This window comes from Cupressus sempervirens, chromosome 2, assembly GCF_028749045.1.
Source record: "Cupressus sempervirens isolate cs-2001-9-10 chromosome 2, ASM2874904v1, whole genome shotgun sequence".
NCBI classification, from domain to species: Eukaryota; Viridiplantae; Streptophyta; class Pinopsida; order Cupressales; family Cupressaceae; genus Cupressus; species Cupressus sempervirens.
Genome location: NC_143119.1, coordinates 8,490,746 through 8,509,668, shown reverse-complemented (window position 1 = coordinate 8,509,668; position 18,923 = coordinate 8,490,746). Strand labels below are relative to the sequence as shown.

The 18,923-nt window shown below is 35.6% G+C and overlaps 1 pseudogene across 1 annotated transcript; it reads left to right on the top strand.

Annotated features, from left to right (window-relative positions):
• The first annotated feature begins 5,155 nt into the window (after window positions 1-5,155).
• LOC149570825 (RAN GTPase-activating protein 2 pseudogene) lies at window positions 5,156-7,115 on the top strand (annotated as a pseudogene). Its single transcript, XR_016358368.1, has 2 exons — window positions 5,156-5,242; window positions 5,523-7,115. The product of XR_016358368.1 is annotated as an RAN GTPase-activating protein 2 pseudogene (transcript).
• The last annotated feature ends 11,808 nt before the right edge of the window (window positions 7,116-18,923 follow it).

Sequence of the window (18,923 nt, the reverse complement as noted above, 5' to 3'; positions counted from 1 at the left end):
CAGAGGTTGTGAATAGAAGCTTGAGTAATCTGCTGAGATGCTTAGTTGGAGACAAGCCAAGCAATTGGGAAATGGTATTAGCACAAGCTGAGTTTTCTTATAATAATTCTGTGAAGAGGAGTACAGGGAAGACACTTTTTGATATTGTTACTAGAATGAATCCTAGAGGAGTATCAGATTTGAGAGATGTTGCTGGTGAAGAAAAGAGAAGTGTTGCAGGAGAAGACTTTGTTGATTTTATGAAATCTTTGCATAAGGAAGTGAAGTTGAGGTTGGAACAAAGTAATCAGAAGTATAAGGAGAATGTTGATAAGTCTAGAAGACATCATGATTTTCAAGTTGGTGATGAGGTGATGGTTCATCTAAAGAAAGGGAGATTTTCTGTTGGTACATACAGTAAGCTGAGAATGAAGAAGTTTGGACCTTGTAAAATCTTGAAGAAGTTTGATAGTGGTAATGCTTATGAAGTTGAGTTGTCTGATGACATGGATATATCTCCTATATTCAATGTTGCTAATTTGTATAAGTACCATGAGTCAAATGATGAAATTGTTGTACTTGATAATCATCCTAAGAAGCAAATTGAAGAGATTGAACATATATTGAACCAAAGAATTGGTAAGAGCACAAGAGGAAAAGATTACTATGAATATTTGGTGAAGTGGAAGAATAGACCAATTGAATATGCTATGTGGATTTCTCAATTTGAGTTGGATTTAGCTCAAGTTGTGACGCTTACATGATTCAGGAGAATTATTTCTTCCAACCCTAATTCTCTGATGTAGGAGCATCCTGGGTTGCCTTGTAATCCTACACCTTTTGTTCATTCTATTAGGTATTGCTGAGCACCAGTTTTCAAGTGATGCCAAGTTATTCCTTGGTTGTTGAGCTCCTTTGGTTGCCAAGCTCCTTTGGATGTCGAGTTACTCCCTTTGGCTGCCGAGTGATTTCTTCGGTTGCCAAGTTTATAGTGGCTGCCAAGTGATTTCTTTGAATGCCAAGTTCGTGCGAATGTCGAGTGCCTGTATTTTGCAAAGTCTTCATTTGCCGAGTAATCTGTGTCTGGCTCCAGTTTGGGTTGACCTTGTCTGCATTTAATTTTGGTATGGGTAGTTAATATTGATTGTGAGACGACTTGTGGCTTTCTATGTTCTAGAATGATCTGTAAGCCTTTTTGGCTAGTATAAATAGGGTGTTTAAGCTTAGAGTTAAGGTCGAGAGGAGAGAGCTCTTAGAGAAGATTGAAGGGTAGAATTGGAGAGTGCGAATTTATAGCTAGATCTTGGATTTGAATGTATTTTGTATCTGGCCATAACCCAGAAGGCCTTACAGTCAGGCATGTATGCTGAATATTTGAAGAATCAATAAAGTATTTTCGCTTCTCCTCTTTGTGGTTGTTTTTCTCTTGTTGTTTTTCTGCTATGTTAATTCGTGTAGGGTGGATTGGTTAGTTGGGTGCGCCTTTGGCCCTAGTTAATTTCCTTCTTGCCTGCGTCACTTGGACACCTTCGGTGACAATCACTCGGACACGTTCAATTTCTCGGACACCTTTGATCATGCAAACAACTTCAGTCATGTAGATGCCTTCGACTCAGACACCTTCAGTATTGGGTTAGTCCCTTCGACACACAGACTTCATCGTACTGCTACACTCATTGTGCTCATACTCATGTACCCATACTCATAATCACTAAGCATATGGCACTGGCTTCATTGAACATGTATCTCACTGTATATGAGATTAACTTGTCCAAGTAGCTAATATAGCTATATAGTGCCTCGATGTATGATGTTTCATTGTCCATCCATCATTGTACAAGTTTCACCATATAGTGAACAATCACCATACATGCTCATCACTCTCAACAATCTCCCACTTAACGAGGTATGTACTCATATCCATAGAGATAATTCACACGAAAATGTCTACCATTCAAACTTAACCTTGTCCATTTTCAACAACATCACATAGAAGTGCAACAACAAACTCATAACATCAAGAAAATAAACCCAAGTATACTACCCATGTACCATGTCCTTCTACTTACACTTCTAAATACTAAACAATCCTCCTGCTAAAACCTTCAACCATTCCAACAAACACATCTCTAATCACAAGAGATAACACCATCATCTCCATCTCTAAGTTTCCATGAGCACCTATAACTGATTAATCCATGCCAATTAGGAATGCAACATTGCAATATTATGAAGTATCCAAAAAATGATCAATGTATTCAGAACAAAGAAACTAAACCAAGATCAACAAGTCAAAGTTCCAACCATAGTCTCAGGAACATAAACATGACAACATGATCTAAACAATCTCAACCAAAGAGATTACATGCTCCATTTAAACATATCATAACATGTTAAATGAAAACATAAACCACACCATTATTAAAGATTCCATTGAGCCCTCAAGATGTCAACATCTCCAGTCATGTAAAGATTAACATCTCCAAACAGTATTTCAACAAATGTGAAAAGATCCTTTTGCAACATCAGAATCTTGCACCTTCAACATCTACAATACCAATGAAGATCAATTACTTCGTCATTGCCAACAACTCCCACTAAATAGTGGTGTTGAGTTACACATGGCATCTACGTCATTGCCAACATTTCCCACTGTACAGTGGTGTTGAGTCACACATGACATCATGACAAACATCTTCCACACGAAGATTGAAGTACTCTAACCAGTCATCATTAGATGACCAATTAACCAAATTAACACTCCTTGCATCTTCATCATCATTCTAAGAAGACTCAAAATCAGAAGAACTCTCCATTTTTTTCTTCTTCTCTTTGGAATCCTTTCGTATATGACCAATCTTCTTGTAGTTCCAACACTTTGCTTTGGACTTCTTCCCAGAGCATTTAGGTTTCATGTCCTTCTTGCTTTTGTCCTTCGCTCTGCCTTGAACGATGAGAGCATCCTTAGCCACCTCGAAAGATTTCCTTCCCATCTCCTCTGACAAAAAGTGCAACAACAACTTCATCCATTTTTAATTGGGTGGTAGTACTTCCAAAGGCCATCACAAAATGATCCCATGAATTAGGCAACGAGCATAGTAGTAACATGCAATGCTCTTCTTCACTAACATATACACCAACAAATGTTAGTTGTGCAATCACCATATTGAACGCGTTAAATGATTTGCCACAACCGTTCTTCTATCCATTTTCAAATAGTACAACTTCTTTCACGGGAAGAGCTTATTTACCAAGGATTTTCCTTGTTAAATATCTCCCAACTTCTTCCATAAAGAATGTACAATTTTCTCCCTGTGAACATTCAACATAGTTGAATCTACAAGACATAGGCTAATAAGTCTTCTGACCTTTTAATTTGCAAGATCCCAATCTTCTTGCTTCATGCCTACAGGCTTATTATCAGACACAACAATCCATAGATCACGATCAATCAATATATCTTCAAGTTTCCACAACTCAAAGTTCGTGCCATTGAACTTTTCAATCTCTACTCTCCTTGTACCCGCCATTTCAATTACCAATTAAACACTTTGCAAACTCCCACTAGCACCAAATTGAGACTGAAAACAACCCTACCCAACAAGGGTAACTGAAGCTCTGATACCACTCTTATTATGAAAGCTACTTGCTGAAAACTCCATCCAAATGCCAATTTACAGAGGAAATATAAAAGATTGTAAATCTACATTAGTACATTGAGATGCACAAGAAAAATGAGAACATTGAAAAATAAATGCACATAAGTTAAACACATACCATATTTAATGCAGAAAAAGAAACTTTGTATTACAGTAAACAATTTACATACAACAAACTCTGGTTTCTAGATAGGCTCACAAGCTTAGATTGTATTAGAATCAACTTGACTTTCACAACATTCTATAGCCCTCATGAATCCCACATATATTTATACATTCTATAATTCGTTATAGAATCTGGTGCATTAACTGTCAATAACAAAATGATTACTGAGAGCCTTGGAACTCATCCATCCAACGATCAATCATCCGTTCGATAGTCACTCCTTTAGGTATCAGACACCTCCAGTCACTTGGACACCTTCGGTCACGCGAATGCCTTCGCTGACGGTCACTCGGTCACTTGGACACATTCAGTCACATAGATGCCTTCGGTGATAGTCACTTAGACACCTTTGATCATGCGGACACCTTTGATCATGTGAATGCCATCGGCTTGGACACCTTCGGTATTGGGTTAGTCCCTTTGGCATACTGACTTCACTGTATCGCTACACTCGCTGTACTCATACTCACGTACTTGTACTCACTAAGCATATCGCACAGGCTTCATTGTACATGCATCTCACTGTACATGAGATTAACTTGTCCAAGTAGCTGATATAACCATACAGTGCCTCAACATACGATGTTTCACTGTACATCCATCATTGTACAAGTTTCATTGTACGGTAAACAATCACCGTATGTGCTTGTCACTCAATAATTATACGATTTTGTAAAATGATTTTTTTTTTCTTGGTGAAATGTATCTCAAGGAAAATTGTAGATGAGATTGGATTGATTGAGATGAGAATATGCTAAAGCACCGGAGGTAATTAAGCTATTTTAATGATCTTGTGCCATAGATAATAAATTAAATTAAATGGTCATATGATTTTTCTTTTTTTGCTAATTAAAGTGTTTAAAAATACTTTTTTTTTCATTGCTTTTTTGAGAGTAGTCAATACAGATTCAAATAAAAACATTATTTAAATATTTTAATTCACTAAAATTATAAACTTTATCAAATCAAACAGCCTTAAAAATTCTTGAAAGCTGATTGGTTCAAATAAATTGTTAGTTGGCATCAAACAATTCCAATAGTTCTAGGTAGGAAGGAACTAATAATTATTAATGGACAACCCAATACAATATACAAATTACAATAACATATCCGTACCGGATAACTGAATTTTAAATTCGTCATTTTAAATTTAGACATGGGGCTAAAATATTTAAATATTCTCCATTTTTTAAACAACCAACCAAAGCTTAAATTGTAGACATGCTAAGGTGACGAGTGATAAAAAACTTAAAAATAAAAAAATAGTGTGTTTTTTGTTAACATGACATCTTACTATTCTTAAAAGAAAAAACTCCTAATCCTCCTGAAATCTCAGCCGTAATTTTGGGCGCGGAAAATTCATACCTGATTGGAAAATATCTGAAATGCAAAATTAAAATCTTTCAGACATAGACGGGAGTTTCCGTGGCGGTGAGAGGTTTCTTTTTCAGAAACCGACTTTCTTTTTGTCTTGACATTTGTTTTTGATTTTTATTCTTGACAATTAATTTTTGTTTGATTTCATTGATTTACAACTTGGAGCAATAACGAGGAGACGAATATGTAGGAAATTGCTCGAGACAAATTTATAAACTACACTTTTAGAAACAAAGTTTAGAAGGAAAATTGGAAACTTCATCATAGAGTAATAATATATATATATAGAGTTCGTTCTGCAATTATCTTGATTTCGTGCCGTTATCTTCAATTTATGCTAGGTACAACTGGATAAAGGTCATGACGACTATCCAGAATCAATCAGATGCGGCGTTGAAAGAAGCTGTTTTTGATATATCAAAGAAAGATGGTGATATTTTATATCTTGATCAGGACTTGGCTATAGAGCTCTTCAGGCCATTGGAAGAAGAACTCAAGGGTTCTTGTACCAAGGTATGCTTCGCCGACCACAGTTTCGGAGTGGAGGCAGCCCTTGCTGCAAAGGGAGCCCTGATGGGTGTTCGGGAAACTTTAAGAAAAGTGGAACTTTTGCATTTTACCTATAGAAGATCTATGGATGAGGCACTTCAGGTTATGTCAATATTTTCATCTGCTTTACTAAGATGTAGGCTGAGATCCTTGACTCTTGATCTAGGGAATTCGGGAGAGGAGGGCGTCAAAGCTTTTGTACCACTCTTGAAATCTCAGAAAACCCTGGAAAAATTCGAATTAGCTTGTGCTAGCGTGTCCAGAGAAGCTGCTAGAACCATTTGTGAGCTACTTCCATGTGTTGAAACTATTAAGGTTTTGCATTTCATTTATACCGAGTCAAAAGACGATGCAGCAGAGAGCATTTCAGAGCTTTTCACGAAATGCATTGCTCTAGAGAGTTTCGAGTTCTCAGGAAACAAAATAAGCATCCGCGGTGCTACGGCTTTAGTAAACGCTTTGGGTAGAAGCCGTGGGTTGAAGACGCTTTGTTTAGGAGATAACAGGTTTGGAAAAGCAGGCGGGGTTGCTCTGAGCAAAGTCATCTCTGGACATCTAGGTCTCACAGTAGTTATATTAAGCTATATGGATCTCCATGATAAAGGGGTGATTGCTATCGTCCGCAGCCTCAAGGATACAGCTCCATCTTTAAGTGTTCTTAAGGTTGGAGGAAATTATATCACTCGAAAAGCAGCTCCAGCTTTAGCAGAATGCCTTGCTGTAAAGAACTTGCTGACCGGATTTTTGCAATAGATAACCAACTCGGGGACGTTGGATCAGTTGTAATATGCAAAGCTATTTCGGAAGGTCATGATCAGCTCCAAGAACTTGATTTGAGTGCAAATGCTATGACTGGAATTGGGGCTAAGGCTGCTGCAGAAGCTGTTGCAAACAAGCCCTATTTCTGTGAGCTTTCTATTAAAGAGAATTTCATTTCTGAAAAAGGAATTGAGACCGTCCGAGATGTGCTGAGAAAAGGCATCAAGGGTGAGTCTGTACTTTCTGAAGAGCTGGAACAATATCAAAAAGGCAGTGACTCCGAGTCAGAGTAGAAACTGTCGGATGAGGATCTTTAGTATATATGCACATATATTAAGACAATTTTGGACAATCTTAATCCCATGAAGGTGTTCTTTAGTTTTAGGAACCACAGGTAATTCCTCCTTAGCTTCCCAGAGTTTCAAGCTCAGATTAATTTTACTAGTTTTCTCTTATTTAGTTTGTTTCTCTTATTTTATTTTGATATCTTCTGTAATGATGATGGGTTTCTGAGAAAACTATTAAGAAGATTAAGGTTGGCTTCTTTGGTCTATTAAACTGTCAAGAGATCTATGTGATTGTGACATATATGTTAATTTTAGAGTATTTGATGGTTTTTAATTTTATTTATGGACTATATAGCAAGGACTTATCTTATGGTTACTTTGAGATATCGGAAGCAATCATTTTAAGGCAGTTTAAACGTTATAGCTTTTTGAATTTCTTTATCTGTCTTCAAAGGGCAGTTTTTATAAGTATTATAATGAGAGGCCCATTCACAATCGTCTTCAGAAACAATTTTAGTATAATTAGTTTTGATGCAAAGAGCAAGCACCTCTCTGCTCAGCATCGTCAAATCTTAAGCATAAAACAAACACAGTCTCTTTATTCGTAGATTGCAACAAGAAACAAAATTTAATTCAACAATCTGCAGATAGACCATTTACATTCATAGCCTCTGAATGGCCTTTCTTGCTACATAACATTTTATTATATTACTATGCAAAATCTTGTTTGTCATAGTTGATGTTTTTTAATGTTGATGGTATTCTCTCAGGAGAAGATCTTTCTGTCTTAATCTAATATATTGATATCTTTCAATGAATCTTAATGCTGATATTTTATCATTTGCTGTTAACCATCCATTAGTGATCTTTAGTGATTATCTTTGTGCTCTATTTTATCATATTTGGAGATATCAAACCTTTCCTTAACTATATTATACTATGCGTTATTATCATTTTCCCATTTTTATATTTTTAATTTGAATATTATCATAAAATCTCAGTTTAAATTCGTATTTATTATTTTTTTTGGTTGATCGTAGTGATTTTTGTAATGGTATTAAAGTAAAAGCGTACATATAGACGTTCTAAATCTTGTATCTATGACCATTATAGCCCATAGTACCATCCAAATGCAATGCAAGTTCTGACCCAAAAAATTCATGGGCTGTAATAAAAGAACTCCCCATGCATTTATGCTTGTTTCACATTATTGTTATGAACACATATTCCATCAGGTAGATTATTATGATTGGGCTTTCATATTTTATGATTATAGCTTGAATCAGTATAATGGCAACTTTACCAATTTAACACTTTTTATCCGAACAATTGCTTTAATAACTTTTAATGCTGAAATCAATAATTATGCAAATGAACACAATGACACAATGATTTTTTGTGGAAACCCAATGCAAGAGAAAACCACGACAAATAATTGCTTTATATATACACTTGTTCTTTTACAATGTTTTGTAGGCTCCAACCTACTAGATGCTCCAACCTCTACGTTTATGAGCACTGACTCATTGGAAGCTCGAACTCCCACACTTTGTAGGCACCGACCTACTGGAAGCTCCAACTCCCCATTGCTGTCTTCGTGAGCACCAACCCACTGTAGTCTTTTCCACCTCAACAATGTTGCTTACCCAATTGATGATGGATATTTTAATTTCACAAATTCCTTTTTTCAACCTAATATTTATTTTTGTATAGATTCTTTAATTTTAGCTCACACATTTTCTTCTTGAAGGTAGCATTTGTCGCTGCACCAAAAGCTTGACTATTAATTCTCGATACAAATGTTGAGACTTACCAAGATCCACAATACAAATCTCCAAGGAGGTGCCACCAAGTCAACACTCAACAATCTCCCCCAACACCGGTTGAGCCTTCAGCTCCAACTGAAGGGAGACTTGAACCCATGACCCAAAGGCTCTGATACCATTTGAAGGTAGCATTTGCCATTGCACCAAAAGTTCGAACTACTGAGCCTTCAGGTCCAACTGAAGGGAGACTCGAACCCTTGACCCAAGGGCTCTGATACCAATTGAAGGTAGAATTTGCCGTTCCACCAAAAGCTTGAACTATTAATGTCTGATACAAATGCTGAGACTTATCCAAATCCACAGCACAAATGTCCAAGGAGGTGCTGACCACCAAGTCAACACTCAACACTTCTACCTCGAGTCAACTTTTTAAACAAAAATATTTTCTTCTAATCACACAAGAAGTTTTGATATACATGTAGCTTCCCTTCACTCTTAGTCTTTTCTATATAAATATATAATTTTTTTGTTATTCTTCCAACTTCTCTACATCAAATTTAGTAAATATAATATATATATATATTCTTTAATCTCGTTCTCCCTTTTCCACACACTGCTCTGTTTTGCTTTTCCACTTTCTTCCACTCGTTCTCTTATGCAGCAATCTGCTCCATATTCTCTTTCTTCTTACAGACTTTTTTATTTTCCTTATATATTGTTTCTCTGCCTCACATTCTTTTTTTCAACTTACACCTTTATTGTTTTCTCTGTCATATAACTCTCTTCCCATTCTTCTCCAATTGCTTTCTTTTTTAAAATGAAATATCTTTTGTTTCTACCATATTATGGCCCAAGTTGTATCGACAAGACCATTCTTGATAGGATTTGTAGTCGCTGATAGATTTGCATGAGTTGAGGCCGCATGTGTTGAGACTGTGGTGGTTATAGTGTGGGGGGTACATAAATGTAAGAGAGATTTTTTTTTCTGCATTGTCTTTGTTACCTTCTTATTAACATCGAAAAGCGCAGTGTGGGGTTTCATTTGACTTTAGAAGCAGGAGAGTCACATTTTGACACAGAGTCTGGCTGAACCTGTGTAGGCCAATTTTGGTTTGAAGTGGCGGAGACTTACACAAGCTAATCGAGTGATTTGTGTTCTCTTTACATTGCATGTTACGAGATTGAGGCTGCATTTAATGGGGAACTAGCTATGGTAGATATGAATGCACAATGCTAGGCAAACATGAAAATGTTGCAACTCCTTTGAGTTTGAGCTAAATGTCAATGTCGATGTATCAAGTCTTGGCAATTTGTCATCAAATACCGATAGTTGATAATGTCTACAAGGAAGTCTCTGACATTCGTATCGATACATAGTGGAGTGGAAGAATGTTTTTGTGATTAGTGTGCAAGGAAGCATACCGACAACCAAACTGTTTGTTTTGTGGCTGTGCTCTATGAGATGAGTGTGTGGAAAGGCCTAGCTGTGCAAACAAGTCAGATCAATTGCAGGGATAAAAACATGGGGATGATTGTAGTCAGCAAGGAGAAAAATTTAATACACAAATATCTTATAAATATCCTACAATGGCAAGTTATCTGCCACCGAATACTTGAAGCGTCTTTCGTATGTCAGTGATGGGAATGAAGTATTAAAATAGCATGATAGTATCACCTGATTACCATGAGAGAAATATATAAAGGCGATTGACTAATAAATGTAAGGACAATCACACCAGGTTGGTACATATCAGGGTCCACTATTATTAAAGGTTTTTTTAAATATAGGCATTAGGACAGCAACATCATTTAGAAGGTATGAATATGAATATAGTCGGGCTAATGTTTATTAAGTGTATATGAAAGTAATAACATGAAATATATCATTAAGGTATTATACATGTAAATAATTACTAATATTATATTATTAACATCCTAATCAATATTAACATTCTTATTTCTATGTCTATGTATACTAGAAGAGCTATTTGCCTTGATTTTTTCTGAGTATGTTCTTGCAGGAAAAAGGAGGATTGATATTAGATTCAGAGAGAGTTTGATACTCCATTATAAGCATCATTAGATGACAATCTCAAAAGATTGATATTCAAAGGGAGTCTAAAAATCCATCTGTGTGATTGTATAATTTGGGCCTATCCCCTGTTTATATCATGAGGAAGTGATGACTTCCAAATAATTATCACTTGGTTTCGTAGAAGTTATTGAAAGATCGTCAATGATTATCACTTGGTTTTGCAGAAGTTATTGAAAGGTGACGATCTTTCAATAACTTAATCTATCAAGATAGACATCTTATGATGACCGAAACAGATCAAGATAGATTATATCTTGCATTGTGGATTAAATTCCTTAAATAGGCCATGGCCTTCTATTATAATACACATCTTATGATGTCTAAGTAGATCAAAATAGAAGATTACTTGCATGATGGATTAAGTTCCTTTAAGAGACCATGACCTTCTTTTATGATAGACGTCTTATGATGTCTAAGCAGATCACAATAGAAGATTACTTGCATGGTGGATTAAGTTCCTTAAACAGACCATGGTTGTTCATATGGTAAACATTATGAGAATGTGTGTACACATACCTTCTGAATTTTTTTTTGATACATGTTGAATGTTATGTATGTTGATATTCTGGAGGCCAATTCTCATGATATGAAATGTAATATCAAAATGTTGAATATCTTTTGATTAAAGATATTCTTATATTACATTGAGGTAATATATGGTCATGTGTTTATCCTCCCTAGCTAAGAGGAGTGTTGATGTTGTAGCTTCAGTCGGATTGATGTGATCTAGATTTGATCCTCTATGGTTATTGTTTAGACATTATTGCATTTGATATATATGTATGTTGTTGTTATAATGTCTAATAACAATTAACTTACAATAACCAATATTGATTAATGTAGAGACATGTCTCTTCTACTCCTATTTATATACATTTGGATCTGCAATTTGAAAAACACATACCTACATAAGCAGTGCTATTACATTTGCAGTGATCCTTCGCTCTTCAACAAAATCTACTCAAAATTCTCTCTCTAAAAATGCAATTTTCTGTCACCTCCTTAAGTTGCCTCCCACCAAACTTTTCTCACTTACGTGCCTTTGGTCTCGATTGGGTTGCCTCTCTTCTCTAAGCACAACCACACTGCTATCTACCCCTTCTCTGTGTTGCCCCTATTAAAATTCTATCCAGCTCCACATTTTCACTTGTCCCTTCTTAAATCCTCGCTATTTCTCATGTATGGCAGCCTACATTGTAATGTTTCCCCTTTCGGACTTTACATGGTGTTGCTAGCGGATCTATAATAATAATAAATTTGCTATGGTAATGGTAACGCTTTGAACGGTGAAGTACAACAAAAGGGGTTTGCAATCTCCAAGGATGCGATAACCAGAGTTATGCTAGGGTTCTCAGCACAAGTGAGAAGAGTCCATGATATCTGTTTGACAAATTGTGAATGCGGAAAGGAAAAAAGCTTGTTAGGAACGATCATAATCATCAATTTAAGTTTTTTGCTCAAATGCTCTAAGGAGTCACATGGTACTGCAACAACTAAAGGAAACCTGGTAAGTGTTTGATAAAATGCCTCCCATGAGATGATTTGCATGGTGACGAGCTATTACAAAGTTGAACTCCCAGCATCTGCCACTGTCAAACAAAGAGTTGCTAAGGTATTCCATGATTGATGGTCTCCAATTTATGGTCCAAAATTATGTAGGTGATTTGATAGATTGTATTGGGAAGGCTTTGAGGGCCCGTTTGGTTGCTGGAATTAACCTGGAATAGGGAAACAGGAATAGGAAAATTGGAATAGATCTATTCCAATTTTGGTCCAATGCAAGAATAAATCTAATTCCAAAAAATACCTGGAATTCGATTTATTCTCATTTTGGGCCAAAATTGGAATAGATCTATTTCAATTTTCCTATTCCCGTTTCCCTATTCCAGGTTAATTCCAGCAACCAAACGGGCCCTGAAAGTCTTCATTCAAATACAACTGACAGCCAAGAGTCGATTTTAGAAACTGGAGCTATCAATTTTGGGGGAAATTGTGTTTAATGTTGTGATTGGAGCTGCGATTGTCATTGTAGGCATGCATGCTAATTGTTGAATCATAAATCATATGATCTGTCTGACAGAAACTGCAAGGACATGTCTCAGTGTATGCCAACTGTTCAATATTAAACAAGCAACCCATATTATTTGATGGAATGTTTCAGAGATGTGTTTCACAAAGAACATAATGATTGTGGGATACTCACCAAATACATTTGCTGACAAAGTTTTAGAATCTTTTAAAAATAAATGTGTTTGACAGATGTGCAGTTGGATCCTACAACCTTAGCCACATTCTCCTTATTTTGGTTTGTATTAGATGCTTTCAAAATTTTCTGTGGGCATCCTTGGAAGTTAAGAGATTTTTGTTTGAAAGATCTCCTCGAATAGATGGGTTTCACGAACAAAATGGTTCCAGCCTATGCAAAAATGGATTCTCTGACAAAAGCTTTAGAAATAAATCAACAAATGCAATGTGTTGATGATGATACTTTTCCTATGATGTTGAAGCCAAAGGCTTTGAGTTAATTGGTAGAATAATATTGAAGCTTACTTAGGCTTCAAAGTTTGATTTGTTTTTCATGTTATGATACTGATGGGTGTCGATAGTCAAATTAATATGTTAAAACATTCTTGAATATCATCAGCACGTGATCAAGAACGCAAGATAAATAATTCACAGTTAGGGTTGAATTCAAAGGTTATCAAAGATGAAATAAATGAAGATTGAAAGCCACTTCGATAAAGACTACTCCAAACAAAGACAATATCCTATTTTCTCTTTTATGTTATGGGCTTCAAATTATGCGTTTTTCACTTTTGGTCAAGGTTAAGAAGTTGACTACTTTTGCACGAAATTTGTGAAGTTCATAACCTTGTTTCAAATTGTGCAAAAATGAGTTCGTAACTAACCCGAAAATGGTTAGTTATCAAAAAGATGCCTATTAATTTAAGGCAATTTGTAATGTAATTAGGGGAGGAACTCTTACAAAGGGGAAACTACAGTGAAATTGTTAGAAATGTTTTGCTTGAGATCTTGTATTCAAAGCTTTTGAACTTGATATTTTCAAGAGGACTTTAATGAATGCATTTTAGTTTGTATGTCTAGATGTGTTAGTTGAGTTATCATTACTGATTAATTGTATGTTGAGTAAATAATGCCTTTGTACATTTATGGAGTCCACTGGTTTCCAGTCCATGCTACATGTAATTAATGAATTGCAAGCAAGCCTTGGTATCTTGGTCTGAATGCGAAAAGCTAACTCATTTCCTTGTATGTTGAGATTTTTTATCTTTATTTAATTATCACATATTCAACTCATTATGTGCTCAAATCCCCTTGGACTCTGCCCTTCATCGTGAACCTCAGTTAATATTCGTATGTCTACTGTTGAGGTTTACATTTATCATCTTTAGTTCTGTCATATTTCTTTTTGTACTCTCAGGTGAAAAGTACACAAAATCTCAAATACATCGATTATACAAGAGAGCTGCCCCTCTCAAATGCAGAGGAAGATTATAATATGATAGTGATCAATTGCTATCTCTCCAAAGGTTGGCATAGTTGTTGCTTTTCACAGGGCAAACAGGGTCATTTTTGAAGATTATTTCACAGTGACAAATTTGGTTACCGACACATGGTTTGTTGTAAAATTGAAGAGCAACTTGTCTTTTATTATTTAATATAATTGCATGCATTGGCTGTAACGTACTTCTTCCAGCTTTCTGTAGCATCTGCAGAGATCAAGGGCACACAGACTCTTTGGCTTGATATATTGTTATAGTTGCCGCTTTTATTAGTCCCTGCTGGCCGATGGGGACTAATGTTTTCACGACACTTTTTCAATTAACTCATGCCCTGAGAGTCAGGAAAACTGAAAAACAATCCCATAAAATTCTGTCCTGCTTTTACATTTTTATTTACTATTATTTTTTCAGTGAACTTTCATGCATTTCTATTGGTTAGGGTCCATTCTCTGGTAGTCTTTTCTTTTTTGTTTGCATAAAATTCCACTTAAAAACGTTGGCATTCCACCTGTTGTATGCACAATGTACAGTATGTGCCTCTTGCATGCTTCAATCAATGTAGCTAGTGGTGGCAACCGAATGATGCATTTCACTGTTTCAGCCAAGTTCCCTTTGTAGACTTTAGACGTGGCATGTCTGCTGGTGGTTTCCCATGAATGACAAAGGCATTCATAGCCTGCACAGAAATCCATCCTCACTGCTATCAACCTGAGGAGTTGACTTCGCGGGTGCCATCTCATTCAATTCAGGGCATTACGTTGACATAACCATGTCGAAATTCTTCCTGCACACAATATGTTATGCATAGGCTACCATTTTATTTTCTCTACAAGTTTTTATGCTTCTTTTATCTTTGATGTATTTGGTCTTTTATCAAATTTCAAATTTTTTATTGGACTTGATGCTGCTCTATTTTTGCACAGGATTCAGATATAAATAATCTTCAAAATAAAATATTTTTAATAATGTGAAACCTCTGCAATTCTTTATGTAACCTCTGCACTACAATCTCTTAGAAAAAGAAAGTGTTGTTTTGTTTTTCTGTTCATTGCAATCGTTTGTATGAACCCATTTCATTTTAAGCTTGAAAACAAAGTTAGGTTTGACTGGTAGAAAAGGACAGGTTATAACTAAGTAAACTGCTACTCTTTCCTCTTATCCTGTTGCTAAAGATGGTTGCTCTGATGCTGTTACTTGCATTGGATCTGCTTATGTATATGCTCCATTTGATGCTAAACAACTGCGAGTGCTGCTTCAATAGAATGAACCACCACCATATGTTGTCCATGGTGGATCAAGCACTTCATCTACCAAGTAAATTTTCTATGCCTTTTCCTCTTCTACCCGCTACCTATTAAATAGGTGCCAAGTTTAGTGCATGATATTTGCAACATTCAGAAACAAGCCATGGCAAAGAACCAAGCTGTAGGAGCGAAACAGGCCCAACTAAGAAATCTGTATATGACACTTGTCATTGGGCCTCTTCGGAAGTTTCTTCTTCCTCACAATCCATTCACATCTCCCGCGAAACTTGCCACAGGGACTAGAGCTACACACAACCCTTGTTTTATTTGAGATCGTTATTGTAGTTTGTTCTTGATGGCATGAGCATGTATTGAAGAAGACAAACATTTTCGTTGATGCTTGAAAGGTCTCACTGTTTTTGAAGTCATTCACAGTCTAATTATAGTTGCTTCTTTACTATATCCCAGATGGTAAGCATTGTCTTTGGTCAGGGTTTAACGCTGTCTTTACAAAAGATTGTTACCATGATCACTGTTCATGATAGACATTGATTACAGCACACATTAATTTGATTGACTATTAGTCTTCCTAATAGTTATCACTCTTTTAATCACTGCTTTCACTTACTTCAAACTGCATGTTTTTTGTCCCAAACTTGGCCATTTAAATTTATGTCCATTTACAACTTACAATTGACTATGTATCTTGACAGCAATGATATCAACAATTTCTCTGACCGGCTTTGACGTCAATGACAATATCTCATCAAAAACTCCTATGCAGGGTTTGGACTGCACTTGTACGTGCAATTTACTTGGTCTCTGTAACGGTCCCTTGTGCGATCTCTTAGGGTTTTGGCTAATTTCAATTGCAAGAGACTCTTTCTAACAATATCTTATAAGATTATACTCCATGCTCTAGTTTGTCACAAATGTGTCCAACACATGATTTGCAAATGTATATGAGCAATATCCTTATTTTATGCATTTGTATTGAAACGATAAATCAACGTAAATATCTGCTATCCTGATGCTAATCTGCAATGGTTATATTGCTAAACAATAATTTTGATATGAATCTCTAGTTGATGATGGTGAACTCGCTATATGGGGGTGATGGTCCTTAATCAACAGTATTATTTATATAAACATATATTCTAAATGCTTTATTCAATACGATCCATGATATCATAGATATTGATCTGCAACTATTTACTAAGACCTGCAAACAACTTACGAGTCACTATCAAATGTATTTTAACTATGATCCCTATTATATTGATCTGCAAATTGATGCTCAATGCCAGACTTTGACTTAGTTCACGGTTGGATACGAAACTGATCTTTAAGTTTTAATGCAACCTCTAATGTCTCCGATGATCCAATATCTTGTCTCAAGGAAGGCTCAATACAATAGCCAATCTGGAATTCTTATCGCTTTTTCTGATTAGGACTCTATGGTTGTGTTGCACATATGGGAAGCTATACCTCAATCAGTTTGTTGTTCCTGCTATGAATTTTATGATAGTGAATTCCCATGGATCTGTTTTCGTTTTATGATGCTGAATGTGTGTATCTGAGCCTTATGTGGCTGTTGCTCCATCTTGATCAATCCAAATATGGGTATGAAGTAAAATAAGAAATGTTCAACGATCATGATTGGAATGACATTGATCCTCTTAAGTATATAATGATTGGAATGACATTGATCCTCTTATTGTACCTTTCCATATGATGATTTCTAATTTATATAATCCTTAATCGATGTTTGTATATTACTGATTATAATGACTGTGCTAACCATAATTGAAAACTTAATTGACTGGTTGGTTAGCTCACTGTACATTCATCTCTTTGGCAGCAGAAGCGTATATCTGCTCAGTTGACTGGATATTTAGTCTTCCTTTAATGATTTTTAGTGAATTGTTGGAGCTGAAATTGTATCGCTGAAGGAATTTATTTTTGAAGTTCTATATTTATTTGCTATTTAACTAAACTCTTGTTTCTATAGAACAACGGTCTTGTATGTTATTTAAAGTTTGAACTACAAATGAAGTTTGATGAGTACTCAACATATTTCTACCAACCACTCCATACAAATTAAATAGCGCTCAAGATTTGACATAAATATGTTTAATGTCATTTATGCATATGATATTTGTTCTATGGCTAGATATGCAAATATGTACAACAATATAAGATATAAAGATGTAAAAGAGTAAATACTTGAACATTGCATTGAACATAAATAGTTGAATTAGAAAATAGTCAGCGTTGGGACGTCCCCCCATCTTTGGCGAAGGTGGCGGAATTTGGTGGTGCCATTGGGGATGGGGGGAGGACGTCCCCAAGTCCCCAATGCATTTCAGTCTCTGAGATGTGGGGGGGAGGGAATTTTAGAGCATCTAAAAAAGATTGAGATTATTATTCAATTTGATGTTACTCTCATCTAAGTCCTTTTTCAAAATTTTAATTTCTTGACTTAGTTTGATACACTCCTTTTGCATTTAGATTGTCTTTCACATCATTCTCAACTTGTTTGGCTTCTTGTTGGACATTAATAAATTATCATATCTTATCTAGTTGAGTTTTTATATCTTCAAGGGTTTTTGAAATTTCTTTAATCCACATCTTACACTTATTGACTCTCTCTTTTAGTTTCTTATTTTGTTTGTATGCATAGTGTAATTCTTCCATGACATCTACATCTTCCTCCTCACTAGATGACTTATCAATCTCATCTTCACTACATGGCTCGTCAACAATTCCATCTTCATTACTTGCCTCATCAACACCTTCATCTACGCTGGATGTTTTCATCTTCTTCTTGCTTGCTTGTTATGGCCAAAAAGAGTATCTCATCTTGTACATCATCACTCTCTTATGATGAGTTGTTTTCTTTCTTCGAGTAAAAACTCTTTTTGTGCTTGTGAAACTACTTTTTATGATTGCACTTTTTGTTTTTACTTTGTGTACTCTTCCTTTCATCATCATTGGAGTCACTACTGTTTATGAGACATTTTGATGCATAATTTCTTGCTTTTCCACAGTTGAAACACTTGAATTTTCCTTTACCGATTTTTCCTTTGTTCTTTCCTTTACCCTTTTTCAACTTTCTTTTGTAGTATGACTCTACTTCATCTAATTCACTACTTGAGCTATTGCTGAAACCATTCTTTTTATACTCCCCTTTCTTGAATGCTTTGAACGCTATTTCCTTTGTAGATTCTTTGCCTTTGATCCCCATTTCATGAGTGGCAAGGATCCATAATTTATCTTTTTTCAGCGAGTCTAGATCTTTTCTTTCTTCGATTGTAGGTACTTAAGAATCAAATTTCATTGGTAAGGATGTCAAAATCTTTTTCACCAAAAGATGCTCCTCCACATCTTCACCAAGGGCCTTTATTAAATTGACAACTTCATCTACTCAATCAAGAAAAGAGGTTATGTTTTGATCGTTATTTATTTTAAGGCTTGAATACTCGTTGATGAGTTTGGAGTTTGGCTTTCTTCACATT